Source organism: Oratosquilla oratoria, chromosome 29 (genome assembly GCF_046742065.1).
Source record: "Oratosquilla oratoria isolate Oo_2021 chromosome 29, ASM4674206v1, whole genome shotgun sequence".
NCBI classification, from domain to species: domain Eukaryota; kingdom Metazoa; phylum Arthropoda; class Malacostraca; order Stomatopoda; family Squillidae; genus Oratosquilla; species Oratosquilla oratoria.
This window is the reverse complement of record NC_134805.1, coordinates 3,693,220-3,703,219: the sequence shown is the minus strand read 5'-3', so window position 1 is coordinate 3,703,219 and position 10,000 is coordinate 3,693,220. Positions and strand designations below refer to the sequence as shown.

The window sequence follows — 10,000 nt, the reverse complement described above, 5'->3', positions numbered from 1 at the left end:
TTAGTTCGTCCACATTTGGAATATGCTGTTTCCGTATGGTCACCGAATCTCATTAAAGACATTGACAGACTGGAAAAAGTACAACGGCGAGCCACAAAACTGATTCCAAATATAAAAAATAAATCATACGAAAATCGACTTAAGCACATGAATCTGTTTTCCCTAAAAAAGCGTAGACTCAGAGGTGACTTGATACAGGTCTTTAAGATTTTAAAGGGAATTGACAACATCAAAAGTGACCAAATTTTCACATTGAATGAGAATCAGACAAGAAACAATGGTCTCAAACTGTCCGGAAATAGATTCAATTTGGAAGTAGGTAGAAACAACTTTGCCAACCGTGTAGTTAATGAATGGAATAAACTTCCTGCACAGGTAGTGCAATGTAGTTCAGTTCGAAGCTATAAGAATCATTTAGATAAATACCTAAGTAAGATGCTGTAATGATTATAATTTATGTTATATTATTTGTTTTTGTTTTGTTATAATTTGTCTGTCTGATTTTCATTTATTATTAGTTATATGTCAATTTATTATCATTTACTATTTACCTGTTTGTTTGTTATTCAACTATACCAATGCATTTATTTATGTATTTTAATTGTTATTTACATTGTTATAGTTTTAATTTATTATTATGATTTTTTTTTTTTTTTTTTTTTTTTTTTTTTTTTTGCATCCGACCTAGATATGGATCAAAAGGTCTCCTGTCGGCATGCTTTGCCTTTGTAATCCTTTGTAATCCTTTGAATTCCTACATATAACGTAGCTTTCAACATATGTAAAATAGGTATATACAAATAAATTAATATCTATAATTATAATAGCTATTGTACATATATCAGCTTAGATGACGCAATGATGAAGCGTACCCAAGCGATGGGCACGTCAATTCGTGTGTGAATAGCTAAGTGTATAGACCAGCTACCCGCTGGGTGGGATTGAACATTAAACCTCAAAACTGGACTTGGCCTTTACTTCTCACCGTCATTGTTGTAGCATCTATTCAAATAGACCTACAACAAGATGGTGGATAGCGGTGGTCATTGTAGATTTCATCGTTTCGAGTGAATGGTTACGTGAGAATAGTGGCGATACAGTTCCAAGTGAATCTTATATCCGCCACTATTCATGAAAAGCTCCACCCGTTCCTACTTGCCTCTACTATTCTGTGCATTCTTCGCTCAGATCCTTCATCTGCTTCTCAATCCACGTTATTCTTCGAAAACAGTTTCGTATTTAGAAGAACTACCACAGAAATGCTACGTCTCCACCTATGAAACTGACCACCCTCATCTACATTTCTTCTACAAAACCCTCACACCCCAGAGATGGCCTACATTTACGCTCTTGCTAGTCTACCAATACACTAGACTACTTAGTCTGCCTCAGCCGGCTTTTCATCGTCCGACGCAGAAAATCATAACTCTCTAAGACGAACTGCATCGTCCAGCTACATTCGCAGCGAGGCAGTAACACCCTAAGCCACTTCCTGCTACACTTCCTGTTTTCGTCGCAATATATGCGAGTAGCAAGTCATTTCCTATTTTTCAAGGCCTACCCTCGCTCGCAGCTAGCACCACTCAAGCCACCTCCTCCTCCCCTTTCGCTATCAGGTAGCGTCGACACGTCATACTACACGAGCTTGTACAGCGACCAACCTCTAACTCCTTCCTACCGCCCTTCCTCCTTCATCGTCTAGGACTACACAACCTTATCTTGTGTCTACTCTTTTTGTTTCCGTAGTCTGTGGGATCCTTCCCAGAATCTACGCAGGCTCGTGTTGGAACAGCAGACCCATAGGGATCAATGAGAGGATATCACGATTATGCACGCAACTGGGATACCACTTTCTTGATCCTTGGTATCTCTTTTCCAGGCGTCATGACATTTATGCTTCCAATGGAATCCATCTTACTCCCAGAGGCAAAGATGTTCTCACAAACCTCATTATGAGAGTTTGTAATCAACTAGTTCCTTCTTTGGTGCTAGAAACTCAAAGGGAAGGGAAAATAGAGTGTATTGGGGAAAATAGAGTAGGGTATAGCAATAATGTAGAGCAGCATGTCAGTGTAGGACAAAATATAATTCTAGCATATAATGTCGATAGAGGGCGAAACATTATATTAGGATGCAATGTCAAACGATAAAATATCACTATGAGATATGATAATAGTGGAGGACAAAATATCACGATGGGATATTCTGATAGAGGATAAAATATCACGATATTATGTAATGATAGTTGAGGAAAAAATATCGCGGTAGGATGTAGTGTCAGTGGAGGACAGAATATAATTTTAGGAAGGGATGCCGGACAGAATGTCAGTGAACGACGGATGGCCGATGTGGAAAGCGGTGACGTAGGGGGAAAAGGTATACATAAGAGATCGAATGACCGTGAGGGACCAGATGATTATGATGGGGCAAATGTCCATGAAGCATTGAATGTCAGTGATGGACCAAATGTCAATGTAGAACAAGGTGTCAATAAAGAACATAATTATAATATAATGCATGATGTTGAAATGCAAAACGTGTCAAAGAGAAATAATCACGAGTTTCTTAATACCATGTACTTTAGTGCTCGGAGTATTAGGAATAAATTCCAAGAAATACAGGCGTATGTAAAAAACATGGTTAAATGGTAAAGAGTTTGAAGCTGAATTTAATATTGCGGGATTTAAACACTTTCATCAGGATAGAAACCACAAGAAAGGTGGGGATGTTTTATTGTATTGTACGTTAAAAACAATGTCCATGCCTATGTTTTAGAGAAAGCAAAACAGGATGTATATGCTGGTTTGTGGGTAGAATCAACCCAAACAAATTGACAAAAAATGAATGTAGGTGTAATATATAGGACGAAAACATTATCATAAGCTGGCGACAAACTGTTGTTTCAAGAACTGTAAGTTTCTGCAACCGGGACCTATTTATAATGGGTGATTTCAATTTTATTGACATTACTTGGGTGACCCCTGAACATGACCATATAGGTAGTCGCTTGATAGATTTTCTCGGTGACAATTACTTAGTTTAGCAGGTAAAAGAGCCCACAAGACATGGAAACTTACTCGATCTATTGATCACTAGCCGCGAAAGCATGATAACGATTTAGAAGTTGCTGAAACCATTACAAATAGTGATCACAGCTTAGTTAGATTCAAATTCCTAAAAAAATATCTAGAATAGATACTTGTGTATCTACAACACCCGATTTTAGTAAAGCTCTGTTCATAGGACTACGTCAGAAGCTTCAGTTTACAGATTGGGAGGCTAAATCAAGCGAAGGACTTGTAGATCAAATGTGGGAAATATTTCAAAATACGCTTAAGATGATTTATATTTATATCCCGTTTAAGGACAGGCGCCCCCCAAGTCAGGTTTGTCCAAAAGGGCTCGACAAAGAAGCTGAAAAAAGTATTGCTAAAAATAGACAGGCTTATAAGAAATACAAGTGCTCGGGTTCACTTAATGACTATTAAAGTTATGTAATAATACAGAGACATTTAAAAAGGACAATAAAAAATAGGAAAACGATAAAACGAAATGAATATCGCTGATAAATCCAAAGAGAATCCAAAAAAATTCTACAGTTACGTTAGAGAAAAAAAGATTATTAGGAATCACATTGGCTCACTATTATCTGCTGACGGTCAACTTGAATATTCAAATAAAGGTATATGTGATATTCTAAACATCTATTTTAGCTCAGTATTTGGAAACGAAACAATTCAAAGTGAATTCCAAACTGAAACCTGTGCAAAGTTTAGGGTAAACATACGCACTACGGTAAGTAAAAAAAAAAATAAATAAATAAAAAATTAAAGGTGTATAGAGAAACTCAAAACTAATGAAACACCAGGGCCTGGCGGTTGGCATCCAAGAATCTTAAAGTAAATGAAAAATGAGATTGTTGTTCCATTAGAAATTATTTTCAAGATATTCATCATATCCGGAGATGTCCCAAGACAATGAAGCTAGCTAACGTTACTCCCATATTCAAAAAAGGTGAAAAAAGAGACCAAATAACTACAGGCTTGACTTCAATCGTAGGAAAAATGATGGAAACTATCATCAAAGATGCTATCGAACATCATTTAGAAAGTAACTGTTTGATAAATGATAGCCAGCATGGATTCAGACGGAAACGTTCTTGCGTGACTAACTTACTCGAATTTTACAAGACAGTCATCTCGAATTATGACAGTATATATATATATATATATATATATATATAAATATATATATACATATATATGTATATATATACATATATATATATATATATATATATATATATATATATATATATATATATATATGTATATATATTTATTATATCTTCACTTTGCAAAAGCTTTTGATACCGCCCCCCACGAAAGGCTCCTTAGTAAATTAGCGTCACACGGAGTAAGTGGTATCCTATCAATTTTGACTAGAAATTGATTGAATGATGGAAAACAGAGTTGTTTTAAATGACATGACTTCTAGATGGAAAAATGTTGCGAGTAGAGTTCTTCAGGGTTTCGTTCTTAGACCACTCCTATCCATAGTATATATAAATGATATAGACAAAGGACTGAAATCTATGGTCTACAAATTTCCTGATGATACAAAACTGTCCGGAAAGGCAAATGATCTCTAAAATCAATTAGATGTTCAAGAAGATTTAGATGAATTACAGCAATAGTCTGAAAAGTGGCTAATGAAATTTAACACAAGTAAATGCAAGGTTATACACATAGGAAAATATAACAGTAAGTATGATTACAAGTTATTTAAAAATTCGTTAACAAAAGTGGATAGCGGAAAAGATCTCAACGTAATTATAAGTAACAATCTCAAATCATCTAAGCAGTGCATTTCAGCCTCTGAGAAAGCAAACAAGATTCTAGGACTGATTGCGCGATCTTATGACTTCAAAAGTCCATCTCTCATTAACAAGCTATATAAATCATTAGTTCGTCCACATTTGGAATATGCTGTTTCCGTATGGTCACCAAATCTCAATAAAGACATTGACAGATTGGAAAAAGTACAACAGCGAGCCACAAAACTGATTAAAAAGATCATACAAAAATCGACTAAAACATATGAACCTATTTTTCCCTAAAAAAGCGTAGACTAAGAGGTGACTTGATACAGGTCTTTAAGAATCTAAAGGGAATTGACAACATCAATAGTGACAAATTTTTGACCCTGAATAAGAATTTGACAAGAAACAATGGTCTCAAACTGTCAGGAAATATATCTAATTTGGAAGTGGGTAGAAACAACTTTACCATGTAGTTAGGGCATGGAATAAACTTCCTGCAGAGGCAGTGCAATGTAGTTCAGTTCGAAGCTTTAAGATTCGTTTAGATAGGCATCTAAGCAAGATGCTGTAATGACTGTCATCTATTTTATATTTTTGGTTTATATATTTGTTAGTATTTGTTTAGTATTATTTGCTCTATTTTTATTCATTATTAGTTATCTGTTAGTTTATTATTATTTACTATTTACCTGTTTGCTTATTATTTAACTATGCCTATGCATTTCTTTATTTCTTGATTATTATTTATATTATCATGATTTTGATTTTTTTTGTTCTTTATCAGTATTATAATTTTTTCCGCATCGGACCTAATTATGTACCAAAAGGTGTCCTGTCGGCATGCTTCTCCTTTGTAATCCTTTACCTCTCTCACCACTCCATCTGTAAGGGGCTGGTAGGTAAGTGGATATAGAAAGAGGTGGATAGCCTATCTGTATACCTGCATATAGATTGCTACATTCCAAACTCGCCATTGTAGATAAATTGATCACAGAAATGTTAAAGCAGAATATTATTGAACATAGTAAAAATTAATGGAATTTCCCGTTGATTCTGGTGCCAAAATTGAATAAACAGATGGTACCCGATAGATCACCGTTACCGGAAATAGGAGACATTCTTAGGAGCTGAGGAGCCGCGAATAGGTATTTTAGCACTATAGATATCATATCTGCGTTCTTGTAGATGGAGTTGCATAAAGACTCACAAAAACTGACAGCCTTTTCTACATCAATGAGATATCATGAGTTCAAACGAATGCCATTTGGGTTATGTAATAGTCCATTAACTTACATGAGATTAATGGATACAGTTCTAGATGGGCTGTTAGGAAATACTGTCAATGTATTTCTAGATGGTATTTTAATAGTTTTCCAAACAGCAGTTGAGCACTTTAAGAAATTAGATCAGGTAGTCTCAAGACTAGTTGAATCAAGATTGAAAGTGAAACTTGAAAAATATGTTTTTACAGGACACTGATATCTATTTGGGACATAAAATAGACAAGTATGGACTTAGTAGAGTAAATTCAAAGGTAGAAGCAGTAAAGAATTATCTAGTTCCGAACGATGTAAAAGAAGTTAGAAGTTTCTTATGATTGACAGGATATTATAGGAATTTTATTTAGGGATATGCAGACAGGTAATCTATCATATTCTTTGTTGAAGAAAGATTCAAAGTTCATGTGGGGACCTGCACAACAGCAATTTTTTGACAAGTTGAAAGATATATTTACTAGTTCCTCTGTTCTCATATTTCCTGATTATGACCATGAGTTAATTCTTTGTACGAATGCGTCTGACACAAGGTTAGGAGGCATACTGACGGAAAAGAGAAATGGAACATTGAAACCGATACCTTACACATCTAGGCTTTGTAATAGTGCAGAGAGAAACTACTCCACAAAAGAAAGAGAAAATTTAGCAATGACATATTCATTAGAAAGTTTTAGAGATATGATACTGGGATATCCAGTCAGAGTGTGGACTAAATACAGCTATCCAGAACCTATTTAAGCATAAGAATCTTAAGAGTAGCTTAGCCAGGTGGTTTACTACACTTCAGTGTTATGAGGTTAAGTTTGAATATATTCCGGGTAGAAATAATGTCGCAGCAGATGCACTATCTAGAAATATTAGCCAACCAATAACAGGCGTTGATCAATTGCACCTATAGTATAGATGAACTAGTAACATTAGATGGGGAAATTATAATAAGGGAACAAAGAAAGAATAAGAATTGGGCAAAAGTAGCCCAATATATGATGAACCCAAGAGGTAATCCTCCAAAACTACCAAAAGGGTATAAGATAAAAGAATTTCATTTGAGTAATGGACTTTTGTATAGAAAAACAGTTCTAAGTGGGAAAGATATTTCTAGTGACCCAGTAAATTAGTTGGTAATTCCACAACCTCTTGTACAAGAAGTATTAAAGTTACTTTATGATAGTGATTGTAGCTCACATCCAGGAAAGGATGAAACTTATAGAGAAGCACAACTTAAATATTTTTAGCCAGGTATGAAGAAAGATATATATAATCACATAGAATTTTTTTTAAAATGTGCCAAGATGAAAGGAAATACACCTAAACCTACTCCTATGCTTTCATATCCCATCCCGAAGAAACATTGGGAAAGTGTTCACATAGATACACTGGAGTCACCTAACTCTGAAAATGGATATCAATATGTATTTGTTGTTATTATATTTCAATATTTTGTATTTTACAATCCATTCCAAGTAAGAGAGCTAAAACAATTGCTTCAGTAATCTATGATCAGATAATCTGTAATTACACTACACCTAAGATCTTAGTTTCAGACAATGGTACTAAACTTAATAACAAAATCTTGGAAGAATTATGTAGGTTGTTTAAGATTCATAAAGTATATGTTCTAGTGAATCATCCTCAGAGCAATGGAGTTGTGGAGAGGTTAGATAAGAAAATTATTACATGTCTTAAAGGTTTGATAAGCCCACGTAGTATAACTTGGAATAATTGGATTCCTTGTGCTAAATGCACCCTAAACAACCAAATTAATACAGCTACAGGATAAATGCCAAATTTTATTGTTTTTTGGGGAGACAAAATTCTCCCATATGAAATCTTGATTGCAGAGCAAAAACCTGTGTATAATATAGGTGATTACATCTCAAATGGGATACATACATTTCAAGCTATACATCAAAGAGCTAGGGAGCACATGAAAGAATATATACATGAGATGAAAAACCAACAACAACAAAATAACCCATAAAATAGAATTACAAATAGGAGATTTAGTCATGGTCAAATTACATACAACCCATAATAAACTTTCACCAAGGTACTCAGGTCCATATATGATAATTTATTTTGCTGGTGGAAATAAATACAAGATCTTACACTTAGAAACTAGGGTAGTGTCAATTAGACATGTAGATGAGGGAAAAGATACGCAATGTATTAGTTTTGATGAAGAACCCTTAAGTCCAGAAGGATATCAGGAGTATGTTTATAGTATCATGTGTGAGTTGAGTGTTAATCCAAATGTTTTTTAAAACTAAGATTAATGTTGTTGATATGTATGGTACATGTCTGAGATGGGAGACCTGAACTACTTGGGACCTTTGATATGTCAAACAGATGTATTGCTTAGAGCCTTGGTCAGTCATGAAGACTTGGAACCTTGCCAATACATAAGAACAATGCCAATAAGTATTGAATGGTGTTTTCTTTTGTAAATAATTGAAATTTCTTATTTAACTTCATTAAAGTCCTTGGCAAAAAAAATAAATAAATAAATAAATAAAATAAGTGTGAAACAAATGTGAATTTATGCAGACACACCACTGTACTTACATATTTAATTCTGATAAATAGCTCACCATCTTTGAAAATGTGAAAAATCCTCCACTGAGATTTAACACATAACTTTTCCAATGACGTCTTATCTTAATTGTTGCTGCTCGTAACAACATTTCACAATCAGAAATAGAAATACATTAAATACTATTTGACACTTTTTCCTGATATTGTTATTGGTAAATTATGACATCTTGAGAATTTTGTAGTAGTGAGTTTTGCAAATCAGTTTATTGCATCCAATTTATGTCTGTTTTCTTTTTATCTTAAGTCAGTTATATTTAGTGTTGCATACATTTGTGCATTTTGAGGGATTACTTATTTCTTTTTTACATGTTTTAAGTTGATGACAACATCCATTGAAGAAGATGTCTTTTAACGTTGTTTAGCCAATTTATGCAGAAATAATTTTAATAATTAGTTACTCGTATGACATGCTAACTCCCTTAATATTAATTATGTGCCAAGCCCTGTAAGATAGTAGTAGCAAATGGTTGGTTGGTACGACCAAGTGGTAGCTGCCGAGCCCTGTAAGAGACTGGTAGACACGTGGGTAGAAAAAGAGGTAGATGACGAGTATTATATATATTTTTTATAGTTTATGCGTTTGCATAATACCCGAAGGCGAGAAAGCAACGGAGTTGAACAAGCTACCTCACCACCCAATATTTACAAACGGTCTCCGGGGACCCGATTTCATTGCTGTATAATGTTCATATCTAAGCCAATGTAAAAATATGTAAACTAAGTCAGTGTGCATTGAATTTCAGAGTCCTTGAGTAATCAGTATTGCATGCGAGGTTTGTAACATTTGTTCTGGTTGTTATTATTATTATTATTATTATTATTATTATTATTATTATTATTATTATTATTATTATTATTATTATTATTATTATTATTATTATTATTATTATTATTATTATTATTATTATTATTATTATTATTATTATTATTATTATTATTATTATTATTATTATTATTATTATTATTATTATTATTATTATTATCATTATTATTATTATTATTAATATTATTATTATTATTATTATTATTATTATTATTATTATTATTATTATTATTATTATTATTATTATTATTATTATTATTATTATCATTATTATTATTATTATTATTATTATTATTATTATTATTATTATTATTATTATTATTATTATTATTATTATTATTATTATTATTATTATTATTATTATTATAATTATAATTTTTATTATTTTTATTATTATTATTATTATTATTATTATTATTATTATTATTATTATTATTATTATTATTATTATTATTATTATTATTATTATTATTATTATCATTA

The 10,000-nt window shown here is 32.6% G+C and overlaps 1 protein-coding gene across 1 annotated transcript in view; it reads right to left on the bottom strand.

Moving 5' to 3' along the window:
- The window catches only part of AstA (allatostatin A), a 39,771-nt gene that overhangs the window by 2,416 nt on the left and 27,355 nt on the right, over positions 1 to 10,000 (bottom strand). The window lies entirely within an intron of this gene.